The 15807-nt window shown below is 41.5% G+C and overlaps 1 protein-coding gene and 1 non-coding gene across 2 annotated transcripts in view; both read left to right on the top strand.

Moving 5' to 3' along the window:
* PID1 (phosphotyrosine interaction domain containing 1) overlaps nt 1-15807 on the top strand; it is a 225531-nt gene that overhangs the window by 106918 nt on the left and 102806 nt on the right. The window lies entirely within an intron of this gene.
* On the top strand, nt 5261-5367 carry LOC123951226. Its single transcript, XR_006820376.1, has one exon. It is a non-coding gene; the product is annotated as a U6 spliceosomal RNA (small nuclear RNA).

Here is a 15807-nt window from a genome sequence, read left to right as displayed (position 1 = left end):
GCTCTGTCATGTGATTGTAGCAAGTCATTTTGCTTCTGTGAGCCTCAGTTTCTTCATCTTTGTTCAGCTAGAACTAAGATCACTGTGTCTCAGGCATTCTGTCATCTAAAGGTCCAAGGCTCAAATTTACTTGATTTAATTGGACTCAGATTTTGTCTTGGTTCACAAAACCCAGAAATGATTGGGGATCATGTACTAAAAGTATCATAAACTAGGAATTTTGGAACACTGAAAAAATAAAAATAAAAAAATAAATAAAATCATCATATAATTTGAACCCTAATATACCTCTCAGGCTTTCCAATTTGATTTTTGAAAAACAAAGAGAGAGAGAGAGCCCACAATGAAAAGTCACATTCCTTATAAAACATGCATAGGAAATGAAACACGAATTGTCCGTTGAGCTCCTGGCTGCCCATGCTCTGTTCCACAGAGATAGACCCCAGCTTTATGGCATTTATAGTTTCAAACCAAAATAAATAGTAGCAATGCTGAAACAAAGATGCTGACACATGATTGGGGTCTGACACATGCTGTAACATTTATCTTTCATTTAAAACCTTCCACAAAGTTTGTGAATGGTGGTAGTTTGTGTGTAAGGACGCTGATGAGTTGAAGACGGAAGATGACATGGAGGACACACAAGAGGAGAAAGAAGCAAGAAGGAAAGGCAGGAAAGTTGGCAGTTGCTTATATAGGTCTCCTGTTTGGATCTGATCTGCTGCCTTGGCTCTGGTTTACCTGGCTGTCTTTGCTCTGCACCTGCTCAGCTGGGGACAGTTGGTGTCCTGAGATTGGTCTCCAGGTCTCCAGGTCTGGCTTTTCTTGACCACCAGACAGGCTTTGGGAGTTGGTGGTAAAGAGGGCTAACTGAGCATATAATATTTCTTTCCTCACCCCACCTTCTCCCCCCCCCCCCCCATCCCTGGTTCTCTCATCGCTCAGGATGAAAGTGCCCTTGTGTTCATTCTGCAGCTTGGTGGGCATCAAGCTGCCTCTGTCCCCTCATGTTTCATCGTGGGCCCCACCAGGGCCTCACCCGGGCCTCCTCTCCTACAGAACGCCCCATCTGCCAAATCTCTCCTTCCCCCAAGTGAGGCAACCTGGTTTTGCCTCATGTGAAGTCCCACCTAAGACGCTCACTGTCCTGTTCCCCTTTGTGAGGGCAGAAGCCATCAAACAATCTAATTCCCAAGAAGGGACTTGTGATTCATATAGCGGATGATTTTCCTATTACTCTTCTTGAGGTTCGTGTGTTCAGAAGTAAGTGTAGTAGTCACTAGCTCTCAGGAAGGACGGGGCTGAATCCCAGTTGCATGAGACCGAGAGGTTCCTGAGCTGAATGAAGGCTTTGCAGGCAGTCCTCATTTTACGCGCATGTAGGATGGCCAGTCTTAGAAGTGAATTCCAGCAGCCATACTTAGGATGAGGGCTCTTATTTGAATTTCAGTGTATTTAAAATTAGCATCACATGTACCTATTTCACACATATTTTTGTGCTTATTGGATCAGTTTTGTATTTAATTAGACATGTAGTCATGTTTTTATTTTTATTTTTTTCATTTTAGCCAAAGGCCCCTGCTTTTACCCACTCACATGAGGGAGAAATATTGATTATACCGCGTCGTCATCCTCACTGAATGCATTTTGCGGCTTTTCTTGGTGTAGGTGATTGGGCATGGCATGAGTCCAGTTCTGCTAACTGTGCAGACTCTCTCCTTGCAAAATACATTTCTGCTTTTGATATCGAGACAGAATACAAATAAAATAAAGACTAATAACATATGAAGTTAAGAGTCAAGCATGGAGCCCTCATCAACTCTTTAAACCTTTTGGTTCAAATCAAAGTGTAAATCTCCAGATTTGGAGTAAGTGGTGTCTAATTCTAATCCATTTTCTCTTTATTCTTTCTCAGACTTTCCTGTAAAGAAATCAAAGCACATTTACTCGAAAGGTAAAAGCTGGTGTGAGCTAACGTCTGTTGTTTAAGAGACAAGCTTTTATTTTTCTGTGGTTTTTACTCTTAGTCAATTTCCCCTTCCCTCCTCTTCTCCCTTCCCTCCCTTCCTCCTTAACTTTCTTCTCTCATTTCTTTCTTCATCTGCAGGAATACACTGCATGCTCTCAGGATTTCCCAGATGTTAATAGGGGCACAAAGATAAACAATGGTTTGGGGTCCTTTGGGTTGAAATAACAGAAAATCTAACTGGAATTGACTTAAGTCATTGAAGTGTATTTGCTTTGGAGTCTGCAAATTCCAACTGGAGGGAAGAGGGAAGGAGATGCTAGAGAGGCAACAAAGGTGTCCACTACCAAAAAAAAAAAAAAAGGCTTAATGGGCAGACAAATACATTCTGTTGAAGAGCAGTGGTAGTAGAAACAAATGCAAAGCCTCAGGTTGCAGAGTAGGTGGGGGCTGGGGAATCGGAGGAGGGGAGGTGTACTTTCCTTCTGTGTTACAGCCCAGCTCAGCTCCTTGAATATATATGGGAGATATTCTGGCACAGATGAGATAAGCCTCAGTTTGAGAATCGGCTACTTTCCAGGGCCCCGTGTAGACAGTCCTGAGTGACCATCAGCTAGCAGCGGTTTGGCCTTCTGCACCGAGGGGCTTCCGTCTTCCTGGTGGGTAAGGGTGGGGGGAATGTTCTTATTCATCGAAGAAATCTCGAGCCCCCCTTTTCAGGTTTTCATTCCGGGTTTCTAATTGGGCAACCCATTCCTCAAGGTAGAGAGAGAGAAGTGGGATTTCAGAAGTCATGAGTTCAAGCTTATGAAATTTGAAGTTTCTATGAGACCACTAGTGGGCAACACCCAGAGGGTACCTTGTTATATGGAGGTGGAATTTCATCGAGGTCTTGTCCCTCAAGGATACTGGAGCTGTGAGAAGAGGAAGGAGCGAGGTAGGCACACCCACTTACACATGGAAGTGTGTACCCACTTCTAATGTTTGAGGACCACAGAGAGAAAGGAGAATCACCAGAAAAGGAACATTATGAGAACCCGAGGAGGGTCCTCCCCACCAGGCACTGAAACGTCCTCCGTCTTATTCCTGTCATTTCATTCTACACATGGTGCCCACTCTCCTGGCCACCCTGTTCCAGCCTCAGAAGGGTCGAGGGGAGAAAATAGAAACCATTCTGGGATGGCTGAAGGCCTCGTATGTTGTTCTAGAATGGTCTTTGTGTATATGTTTGACATACACACTGCTTATGCCAAAGCTGTGGTACCTAGCATGGGAGGATACTTTGTGGTTGTAAACTTTTTGGCTGTGAGTCTCCACTTAGGACTTTGAATTCTGTCCTTTGGTCTTCCCTCTGACAGCTGTGGTGGCTTCAGCAAAGCTTTTCACCCTTCATGAGCTCACTTTTGTTATTTGATGACTAACATCTTTTCATATGAGGGATTATTTTCACTTCGGCCGATGGAAGTGTTTAGAGTATAGATTATCCTTTTGCCTGAGTGCTTGTTGAGTGGATGGTAGCCTTCTTTATGGGGTCGCTCTACCCTGCGGTGGGGGCAGTGGAGCTGTTGGCCCCGTTGAGGTATTCTCTGGGGCTCTTTGACACCTTCAAACTGTTTGTTTCCTGGTGCCCCACACTGGGAGGGCTATGCCTGGAAAATGGGCACTTTAGGGAACCAGTTATGGCTTTAAAGCTTAACCTTCAGACTCACGTCAAAGACTCTGTCTTCCTGCATCTCCAGATGTCACTTCTTGTCTTCAGAAACTCTTGGGACATCAGCAAAGATTCATTAGTGAAAAATGGGAAAATAATCTAAGTGCCTAGAAGAGATATTGTAATATTTTTGCTCCACAGCACTATGGAAAACATGCAGTCATTCAAAATTATGTTGTGGAAATTATACTGGTGTGGAAAATGTTCATCACGTATTAAATGAAATAAAAACCTGGTTGCAAAATGCTAGTAGGATTTTATTTTTGTGAAATACTGAAATATGAGCAGAAGTGATCCCTGAATAGCAGGATTATGGGTAAAACTTGTGATTTTCTTTTTCATTTTTTTTTTTTTTAAAGATTTTATTTATTTATTTGACAGCGAGAGAGAGATCACAAGTAGGCAGAGGGAGAGAGAGAGGGAAGCAGGCTCCCTGCTGAGCAGAGATCCCGATATGGGACTCGATCCAAGGACTCTGAGATCATGACCTGAGCTGAAGGCAGCGGCTTAACCCACTGAGCCACCCAGGCGCCCCTCTTTTTCATTTTTTTTTTCTTCTTTGCATTTTCTAAATTGTCAACAATGAACAAATACTACATTGGTAATTTGCTTTTAATAATACATTTTAAAGAGGAAATGTTTCTTTGGACGAAAGTTAACATGAAGAAACTCCATTCTAATTAGGTCCTTTTGGAAAACAGCTTCTTCTAAGTCACCCTGACTAGACATTTGTTTCTTCTCTTCACCCAAATCAGAATTTCCGTGGCTTCAGGGAAAGTGACATTTTCCTGTCTAGCTTGCGACATGGTCGGTGTCAGACGGGTCTGATGTGTTCAGCCTAATAATTGTGAACCCACCTAAATGTATTTGCAGGGATGATGTGGCAGGCTGCTTAGTGGCAACCTCAGTGGTTAAAATGGAAATTTATTCTCCACACATTTGGGGGCCAGAAGTCCAAGAGAGGTATCGCTAGACAGAAGTCAAGGTGTCCAGGAGCTTCTTTGGGAGGTGGTAGAAGAAAATTGGCTCCTTGCCTCTTGAAGTTTATGGTGCTGCAGGCAGCCCTTGGCTTGTGACAGTATCACTCCAGTGTCTGCCTGTGTAATCACAATACCCCCTCCTCTTCCACCCGTTTCTAACCCCCCTTTGCCTTTCTCTTGTAAGGAAACATGTGGTTGGATTTATTTGTTTGTTGGTTTATTTATTTAAGATTTTATTTATTTATTTGACGGACAGAGATCACAAGTAGAGAGGCAGGCGCGGGTGGGGGGTGGGGAGCAGGTTCCCTGCTGAGCGGAGAGCCCGTTGCAGGGCTCGATCCCAGGACCCTGGGATTATGACCTGGGCGGAAGGCAGAGGCTTAACCCACTGAGTCACCCAGGAGCCCCACTTGTGGTTGGATTTTGTGCCCCTGTGATAATCGAGGATGGTCTCCCCAGCTCAAGATTTTTAACTTCATCAAATCAGCAAAGACCCTTTTCCTTATAAGGTAATGTGTCAGGTTCCAGGGAAGAGGACCTGCTATTCTGGGGTGGTCTTACTCGGCCCATTACACATAGTTTCTTTATAAATGAGGGACTCTAGTGCTTGCTTCGGCAGCACATATACTAAAATTGGAGTGATACAGAGAAGATTAGCATGGCCCCAGCACAAGGATGACATGCAAATTCGTGAAGCTTTCCATATTAAAAAAAAAAAGAAATTAGGAATTCTAGAGATGCCAAAATTCCTAAGCAGAAAGAAATATAACGGTCCCATTTAATCAGTTGTTTAGGTTATGTTATTTCTTGAGCCCAAGAAGATGCTTTCATTGGAATTAAAAAAGCCACTTTAAAATACAGAAACATGAGGAGCATTGGTCTGTGGAAGTATCTTGATCTTATGTTGAACCAATTTTTTTTTGTTTTATTTTACTTTATCAAAATTTCTGAAGAGGAAAAGCTATTATAAAATTTTGAATGGAATCACAGGTTTAAGTCCTGACAGTTTATAGTTGACATGTTAGATGAGTATATTTGAAATTGAGGAGTGTTCCCTCTATCCCTATACTCTGAAGAGTTTTAATCAGGAAAGGATGCTGTATTTTGTCAAATGCTTTTTCTGCATCAGTTGAGAGGACCAGGGTTTTTCCTCTCTCCTCTTATTAATTTGTTCTATCACACTGATTGATTTGCGAATGTTGAACCACCCTTGTATCTCAGGGATGAATCCCACCTGGTCGTGGGACTCAACCTGCATATAAGGAGGGCATGTACTGCGTGGAGCACTGGGTGTTACATGCAAGCAATGAATCTTGGAACACTACATCAAAAACTACTGACATACTGCGTGGTGACTAACATAACATTAAAAAAAAAAAAAAGATGAACACGTTTGTACAAAATCCCGCAGTTCTACCACAGGGAAGGGGAATAATGTTTTGCCTCCCCTCCCTCAGTAAAGCTTTAAGGATAATTTTGAAAATGATATGGAAAATATCATGAGTATAATGTGTGTGTCTGAGCGAACTTTCTCATTATGAAGCTATTTTCCCTCATGACTTCCTGTTTAGATCGTTTGTCTTTGAAACAATTTGTTGGTTTAGTTCTGAAAATTTAGTTGAAACATTATCTGAATTTAGGGTTCATTTATTTGGGAAATATGTTAATTATTTTACAACTTTTCCTGGATTAATTCCTTGGATAAAATATAGTTCCTTTGTGGTAAACTTCATTTGTGGGGCAACCTATTGAAACACCACACAGAAAACCAATTAAGTTGGTAAAAACTCATTAATAATATACTTTATGGTTTCCAGCAGAGACTGTACAACTTGCTTGAGATGGTTACAAGGCTAAGGTAACTTAAAGCTAATATCTGGTACATAAATGTAAGAAGGTAACGTTTAAAAGACATTTTCAAGTTTATATTTTCTACATATTTTTGGTCAAGTAATTTTTTTTTCAGTGTTCGATTTACTTTTTACACTAAAGGAACTCACATATTACATCATGGGTGCATCTGCTACTGGACAGACTGGTTTAATTTATTATTTGTTAAATGGAAAATGTTCATTAAATACGGAAGCCTCAGGAGATATAGACTGAATATAACCTCATATAAGCCTAGACTTTCTTTGCAAGTGATTTTTTTTCTGACTTAAGTTTTAAAACTATATGAAAGGAATACCGCAGGGATTTACCAAAAAACAAAACAAAACAAAAAAACACCAAAAAAACTCTATCAAATAGTAATGAAAAATGAAACATAAACTATTTACGTGTCCCCTGCATCCCTCTCACACCCCAGTCCTGCTCCAACTGTAATTATTTTAGCTGTTTCTTCTCAAGCTTATCTTCCTATTTCAAATGCTGTACTATTACCATTTTAGGTACTCTCTTTTGGCTAGTTTGGTAGATAAAGATTTAGCTCCATAATAACTCTACCCACTTGCCTTCCTCCATATTCCTAACATAGTTACTTCTGAAATTTTAGTTACTATCTGTGTGATAACTGAAGAGTGGGTTGAAGCACCATGATTTTATTTCCTTTCTTGCACAATATTTTTTGAATCCATAGTCTTACTATTTTTAGATTTGACATTATTTTATATATACTTATACTTAATTTTCCTCAAATGCACTTTCAGATTTGGCATATACCCATCCATGTGTAGTTCAACCACTCACTTGCGGAGATAGCGTATTCTTTATCACGTTCTCCTGAGCTTCTTTCAGAGTCTGTTATGCTCCCACACCTGACAGATTACTGGCCATTAGGCCCTTCTCACCGCTGTGACTCGGGGACTTCTCTCCCTAGAGGTGGATATTCCTCTGTTTGCTTCCTCTCCTTTTGATTTCCTTCTTTGTTATGCTGGAGCATGCGTTCAAGAAGTAAAAATTGTGTGCCTTGTATGTCTGAAAATTTCTTTATTCTAGCCTCACCTTTTCGAATGTCTGGGTATAGAAATGAAGATTGGAAATAATTTCTACTTAAAGCTATGAAGGTGGTGTTCATTGATTTCTACTTTACCCTTTACTCTTGAGGGATCTGATCCCATTTGATCCAGATAGTGACGTTCCTTTACATGTGACTTTCTTCCCCCTCTACTCTCTGAAAAGTCTGGGGATTTTCTTTACATTCTTTGTGCTCTGAAATTTCATGACTAGGTGCCTTGATGTGAATTCTACCCCCCTCATTCCTATAGTTGGAAATTGTGTATCTTTTCAATTTGGACACTCTTATTTCTTGGTATTTTGTACCAAGTAAAATTTTAAGTAAAATTGAAGTAGAATTCCTTCTTTCCTTCCCAGTTGTGGAGCCATTTGAGAAGTAAGAAACATGATACATGAGTTTCATAGTTACATGATACATACATGATACATACATAGTTTCATAGTTTCATGGCACAGTAGTTTTATAATAGCTTGTTTGGAGCATGTGTCTGTGTGGACTCACTGGGTTTCCTAAAGTTTCCAGATCTCTGTTGGAAGCTCTAATAAGTTGTTTCTTTTTTGTCATTCATTTTGTCCTTTTGTGCTTCTGACTTAAAAATGTTCATTATGGGGGTGCCTGGGTGGCTCAGTGGGTTAAAGCCTCTGCCTTCGGCTCAGGTCATGATCCCATGGTCCTGGGATTGAGCCCCGCATCGGGCTCTCTGCTCAGCGGGGAGCCTGCTTCCTCCTCTCTCTCTCTGCCTGTCTCTCTGCCTACTTGTGATCTCTGTCTGTCAAATAAATAAATAAAATCTTTAAAAAAAAAGTTCATTATGACAGTTTAGCAGGATTTGGAGAAGATATGGATGTCTAAGGTCAACTTGCCATCTTTTTTTTTTTTTAATATTTTATTTATTTATTTGACAGAGAGAGAGGTCACAAGTAGGCAGAGAGGCAGGCAGAGAGAGAGGGAGAAACAGGCTTCCCACTGAGCAGAGAGCCCGATGCGGGGCTCAATCCCAGGACCCTGAGATCATGACCTGAGCTGAAGGCAGAGGCTTAAACCACTGAGCCACCCAGGCGCCCCTCAACTTGCCATCTTTATCCTCTCAGTTGTTCAGTCCTTTCATTGCTAATAGTGGTTTGAACTTCTCTTGTTTTATATCTTCGTCTAAGATGGAAACAGCGATCCTTAACTTACTTTCAAGTTGAAAGAAATATTTATAAAGTACTTCCAGCTTTTCACAAGAGTAGAGCTGTGTCAATAAAATACCATCGTTATTCAGATATAGCTCCCCTTGGTTTGAATGGAAAGGTCAATAAACTACAGACATCATGGTAGCAAAAGAGATAGATGCGAAAGTGGTAATAAATAAGCCAGATCATAAAAATGGTCATAAACTATGCTCTTAAATTTGTATAGATATTTCTTATTGTATCTCTATTTCAATCCCTGATTACCTAGCGAGTAAATGATAAAAACCACTGTGACAACAGGTGCAGATGTGTTCCTTGGTGTGCTGGCTGTTCATTTCTTTGTTTTTCCTGAAAATATGACACCTTCATTTCTTGGCAAGAGAAATGATGTCAGGGCTTCTGTGCATACTGAGATCTCTAAATGAGACATTAGTCACATGGGCGTTTATGAGTCACCGGGCATCTTCATAAACCAAATCCAGGAATTAAAAAATAATTTGCTCAGGAAGTAATGGGGATAAATGAAGTATATCATCCTGGGACACAGGAAAGCTACTTTGTGAGCTAAAGATCCAACCGAAATTAGTTTCTCCCCCACATTGATGGATTAATGCATTCTCTTTAAAACTTGTGTCTTGCCACTTATGAGCAGTGCTGGAATTTTTACATGTCACCATCTGTCTATCCCATAATACTCGTTAAGGCAGAAAAGATGTCCATCATCACAAAGACGTTACTGATAGTCTCTTCATGGGATGGTACAAAACATGTGTTTGCTTTTCTGCTCAGTTAACTCACTAGCTCATTCGGAGTCCATCTTGGTTATGTATAAAAACCTCTCTCCTCTATCCTCTCCTCCTTATTCTCATTCCAGAACTTTCCAAAAGCCCTTTTATTCTTTGTCCCTTCCTTGCAGCCCCATCTACACTCTCGCAAGGGTCCAGGCCCTTCAGGAACATTTGCTTGGGGGCAGGGAGCTCCAGAGGGCTTTAGGGCCCTGCACATAAATCTTCTGTAAGACAAACTTTATGACAAAAATGGACTCTTTTCTATAGCACAAACCTGCTGCATCTGTCATTCACATGCCAACAGAATCTTGATTTCATTTCTCCTTTTTAAGAGTCACGTCTGAGGAAAGAGAGAATGGGGAGGAAGATAACTCATTCTGTCATATGTATGCTGGAGTCATTGAGAAAAAGAGCCAAAGGAAAGGAATTTGGAGACCATTGCAACAAAGAAACAATTAGTTTATTCACTCATTAGTTTATTCACTCACTAAAATTCACTGCTACGGACTTCACACAGTTTTTCTTTTAAAAATCATATGTCTGTTTAAACAAAATAAATATTCATTAATGATCTCTATAAATTTATGAATATGCAGGTTAAATCTATGTACTTGTTACTCACACACGATGTGTATTTTTAAAAAGATACAGAATGGAAATCTTAGGAGAATGAGCTAAATCTGAAATACATGGTATTGTATATCTATCTTCATTGTGATGATTACTATTAATTTGGGCAAGGCTCTTCTTTAGTAATAGTGATGTCAAACCAAATCTCAGATGGCTTTGATGATGTCAGGGTTTTCAGCTAATCTTGTTGGACCCAATGAGATCATCAGTTTCACCCCAAAATGAGATGGAAAAGATGACGTACCAAGAGGAGAGGGCAGGGGAGTATATCAACTGTGTCATTTTCTTGTTGTCTGATTATGGTGCATTCTTTTTATTATCTAAAATCTGCCATTCATGTGCAGGAACCTCAGCTAGGTTTTTGTTAAAACCAGATAATATGACCCATAAATCCACTGAAATGGGCAAATGTGAGCTATAATGACTTGAGAGGTCATGTGAGTGAGGTGTCCGCATCAAGTTCTTCTCCTTTTTATTCTCTCTCTCTCTTTTTAAAAATATTTTATTTATCTATTTGGGAGAGAGACAGAGAGTGTGAGAGAGAGAGATTAGGAGCAGGGGCAGGGGGGAGGAGGGGCAGAGGGAGAGGGAGAGGGAGAGGCAGACTCCCCAGCTGGGCGGGAAGCCCAATGCTAGACTCAGTTCCAGGACTGGGATCACGACCTGAGCCAAAGGCAGATGCTAAACCAACTGAGCCACCCAGGCTCCCCTCCTTTTCACTACAGAATTCTCACCTGTAGGAGACTTCTAGCTCTACATCTGACATGTGGACCAGCTGGTGCTGGTGTCCGTGTCTATATTCGTGCTGAATTTATCTCATATTTTTGAAGATAAAAATAACCGTGCTTAGAAATTCTAGTGTATTGTATCCCCAGCCAATGCGATTCTATCGCATACCTCCTGGGGTGTAGATAGCTTACTTTGGAAACGGAGAACCTTGTCTACGGTGCCGCAGACATCAAGGCTGCCCCCTGGTATGTGGAAGAGCATGCCAAGATCATTCATTGACATCTGCCTCATTGTTCTGGGCAGAGGCAGTGATGGGCTGGTGTCAGATATCTAGATCCAGACCAGATTCCTCTCTTGGACCCCTGGTAGGTAAGAAAGCTGAGACCTGTCAGACTGGATGATCCTGTTGACAAGTGGATGGAAAAGCAGAATTCTCATGTATCTATCTTCATTTGCCGACCGGTCCTCTGGTGACTGTGCTCCTCTTTCCTGTATGGTGGAAGAGATAAGAAAAGAATTCGTAATCCCTTGTGTAGCTGCTAAAGACATCAAAATGAAGTGCAGCTCATCCAGCTTTGGCCAGACTCTGAGATTTATTGGCAACTAGCAGCCGTCCATGATCGCTGAGATGGTTCATTAGTGGCACAAACTCCACATTTATAAATCAAGGTTCCTTTGTAGCAAGTAGAAAAGAGTTTCCCAATGTTGGGGGTTCCCACTTAGACTTAGGAGTTTCATTTTCTTTTTTAAGATCTTGTTCAGTAATTCATAGCTCAGGTTCCTGGAAGGGAAAAATACGAAGATCAGCATTATATAAAATATGGAAAGTTCCAGATACTCTTAAAGGAGTAACATTTATTTCATTGTATTTGAAAGATAAACAGATTCTTTACTCAGCTTGTTAATCTGTAGTCATTTGTCTTCAGGCTCCATCACTTTCTAACTGATGATTACATCATCACTGTGAAGAAGGTGGCATTTGGGACACTATATCCTTTTCTTCTTTCTTCTCTCTCTCTCTCTCTAAGATTTATTTATTTATTTTGAGAGAGAAAGAGATGGGGGGACAGAGGGAGAGAATCTCAAGTGGCCCCCCAGCTGAGCATGGAGCCTGATGTGGGGCTCGATTTCACCACCCAGAGATCATGACCTGAGCTAAAATCAAGAGTCGGATGCTAAACCGACTGAGCCATCCAGGCTCCCCTTTCCTTCTTTGTTTTAAGTTTGACTAAAGATCGGCTAAGTGCTATGACGATGATGTTGAAGCAAGATTAAGAATGCATGTGTTGGAAGGCCAGGTTTGGTGTAAGGAAGCTGTATATTTCCTTCTTCCTTCTTTTCCCGGTCCTTGTCCTTCTCCTTTCTCTCAGTGCTCTTTCCTCCCATCCTTTTTCTTTCTGATCCTTTCCCATTGTCCCTGCTTACTCCCTTTCTCCCAACTTCCTGCTTCCATTCCTTTCCCCACACAAGTCCTCTCCATGGATAGGCTCAGGTCACCTGCACAGACCCAACACATCTCTGTGGCCCAGGGAGGAGTTTATTAGCCTGGACATGTCTCCTGTGAGGAGCTGCTCAGACCCACCCGGGCTCCCACAGGAAAATCAGATATGTTGTGACCGTTGTGGGGGAGAAATTGGCACTGCACAACAATAGAAACAATTGTCTTCCGTAAATAGTCCCCTTGTTTTTCTGAGAAGGAAATCAGTGTATACAGTTAGAGACTGTGAGATGGTGATGGAGAACCCTGGGATCCGAGGGTGTCATGTTTCCTCTTTTGTTTGGCTTCAGTGATCCCCCAGCAGTCAAATGGGTATTTTAGGGAAGGCTGAGAGGATGTGTCAGGGGGTGGGGGAGGTGGTCTCCTCAGGAGGCTCTTGGAACCCGTTTTGAAGTGGGGATTTCAATTGAGTTCTGGGGATGGCCAGATAGAGGAGAAAGACTGCCTGAGAAATCCTGAGAAGCTTGTGACAACGTGGATGGAGCCGGAGGACATTATGCGAACAAGGCAGTCACAAAAAGAGAGACCACATGAGCTCACTTATCTGTGGAATCTAAAATAGTCACACACTGACACAGAGAGCAGAATGGTGGCTGCCAGGGGCTGGGGATGGGTGGCGAAAGTGGGGAGATGTTGGTCAAAGGTACGAAGTTTCAGTTGTGCAGAACGAGTAAGTCCTGGGGATCTAACGTGTAGCATGGTGACAATGGTTAACAATATTGTACACTTGAAATTTGCTTGGAGGGCCGTTCTTTGGTGTTCTCACCACACACATGAGAGATAACCCACGGGAGATGATGCCTACGTTAATTAGTATCGTCGCGGTGAACATTTTATGATTCATACATGCACCAAAGTATCAAATTTGATGCCTTGAATATATACAATTTTCATTTGTCAATTATACCTGAAAAAAGCTAAAAAAATAGTTGATGAGCATGATGGTCTTTTAGAAGAAATCTTGCACACCAGTCGTGCGAGTCTTTGCATACCTGCGGTTGTGGTCATCATGTCTCCTCCCACCTTCCAAAGGCCCAGGAGAAGAGGGCAGAGGCTGCTTTCAGCTCCAATTTGATAATGGAGGCAACAGACCGTTTGCTGTCGGTTATCCTCCAGGGCCCTGAGAACTTGTGTGCCTTGCTCCAGGCACGTGGTTTCTCAAGTCTAGCTGAGGTCCCACATTCTCATTAGGGAGAACCTACGCTCTTTGTTTGCATTCGGTCCTCCAGACAGATGCACGAAGGAAAACTTTGTCTGCTTTACATGTAGAATAGCTGATACATTTCCTTGTGTTCCAGCAAAGTCTCTCCCTTGCTTTATTCTGGTTTCTCAAACAGAAAAATGGGGAGTCCAGCCAGTGCAGCTTGTAATGCCTCAATGTATCTATATTTATACGTGAGTTTAGCAAAGTGCTTTCTCAGTAGAAGGCATAACTCCGTTCGGGGTGTGAGCCTCAATTACCTGGGTTATTGCCGCAGGTGCATTGACCTAAGTGCGCCCATTCTATTCATCCCCACGGAGAAGTGTCTGCTTGTCTAGTTGTTACTTTGTTTATTTTTGCCTTTCAGCACTTGAAGATTGATTGAACTTACAGTATATTGAGTTCAAACCTTTGTTCAGTCCTCTGCCTTCATTCAGGAGCTATTGTATTTAAACCATTAACATCTAATTGGAAACCTCAGGCTGAATTTAGTGTCCTTGATTTAATTTAGACCTCTGGTAAGAGATGAATGTCATCTTTACTGTTAGAAATTAACTAAAATGTGTATTATGGTAAAGAATGATAAAAGAATGAATGGTGATGCTTTATTTTCTGCACTCAAGGCCCCCAGTTCTTTTCATTAAAACACATATGTCACAAGCTACTTCCGCATACGAATTTGCATAGCATATTTGACAGAAATCTTTCTATTCTCTCTGCTCTTTTGTTCCTGGGACTTCCGCAAATGTATTAAATAGAGCAGCTGCTTATGAGGAATCAGAAAAGGGCATTGCCTTGTGTAGTTTATTTTACTTGAAATCGGTGACATATGCAAAAGTCTGTGATTAAAGAAAGACCATGAACTTAATTTATTAAAGCCCTTAAAGGTTAAAAAAAAAATCCTTCATCTTCCTTTTGCATTTTCTCCCCACTGTTTTGAGCAAAGTAAAGCTTAGTAGTAGGAAATACCTTGCCTTAGGGAGTTAATTTTTCTGCTGCAGAGACTTTAGTATGGCTCATTTCTACAAGAGAAACATAAAGATGTGTGGTAAGTTCTGGAATAAGATCTATGAGCCTGCTACTTAATGTTTTCATCACTGCTCTTCTCCATGGCTGCAGGGGATAGTTTGGGTTAAGGTAGGGCTGAGAATTTTAAGGGAATATTTGTCTGGATTTTCTCAGGGGGTCAAATAGGGCTCAGAGTTTCTTTAGTCAATTTATGTCCCTGAAGGTCAGGATAGCCAGCCAATAGATTTAAATCAGAGAGAAAAAGTGCCAATTCCTTATTGATTTTTTAATGGAAGGTAAATAACCCATTAGGCTTTATTCACAAAAAGAGACAGAAAGAAGCTATTTTCATATAGGAATTTTGTTTCGGGGACATTAATATATGGCTAAGTCCAAGAGGAAGGAATATTAAATTTCTGAAACAATTCTCTTTATTGATCCGTGAAATATCAGAAAACTCTTTTAAGTTGAAAAAAGTGGGTTTTTTCCCTCAGAAAACTCTTTTATACTAGTTATCTATTCCTGAATAAAAATTACCCCAAAATTAGTGGCTATGGCCGCAGTCATTTATTATCTTACAGTCTCTGTGGATTGGTAATCTGAGTGCAGCTCAGCTGCGTCAGGGTCTCTCCTGGGGTTGCCATCGGGCCCTTGCCCAGGACTGCAGCCTCATTCAAAAGCTCAACTGAGAGAGTTTCCCGTGCAAGCTCACTCAGGTGGCGGCTGGCGGGATTCAGTTTTCTGCAGGTGGTTGGGCTGAGAGCAGCGGTTCCTCGCTGGCTGTCTTCCAAAGATCTCCTCAGTTCTTTGCCACAAGAGTCTCTTCATAGATCAGCTGAGCCCCATCAGGGCCAGCAAGCAAGAAAGCAAGACAGGATAAACGAGATAGAAGACAGAGTCTTTTTGTAACTTAAACTTGGAAGTGACATCTTAGAAGCCGCAGGACCAGCACACACTCAAGGGGAGAGGATTCTACAAGGGCCTGAACACTGGGAGGTGAGGTTTGCTGGGGGGCCACCTGAGAAACTGCCTACCCTGTCCGCTGACTGCTTTTTCCAACCTCTTTTCATTAATTAACTGACAAGCATGCATTGAACTTGGTGCTCAGAGTTGAATAATCTGAGTTTTGTATTTCACATGATTGTGTTTCTCCCTCTTGAAACCT

The sequence above is a fragment of the Meles meles genome, chromosome 9 (assembly GCF_922984935.1).
Source record: "Meles meles chromosome 9, mMelMel3.1 paternal haplotype, whole genome shotgun sequence".
In the NCBI taxonomy this organism is placed as follows: Eukaryota; Metazoa; Chordata; class Mammalia; order Carnivora; family Mustelidae; genus Meles; species Meles meles.
Note: the sequence above shows the minus strand (reverse complement) of the source record. Positions and strands in the feature narration are given on the sequence as shown.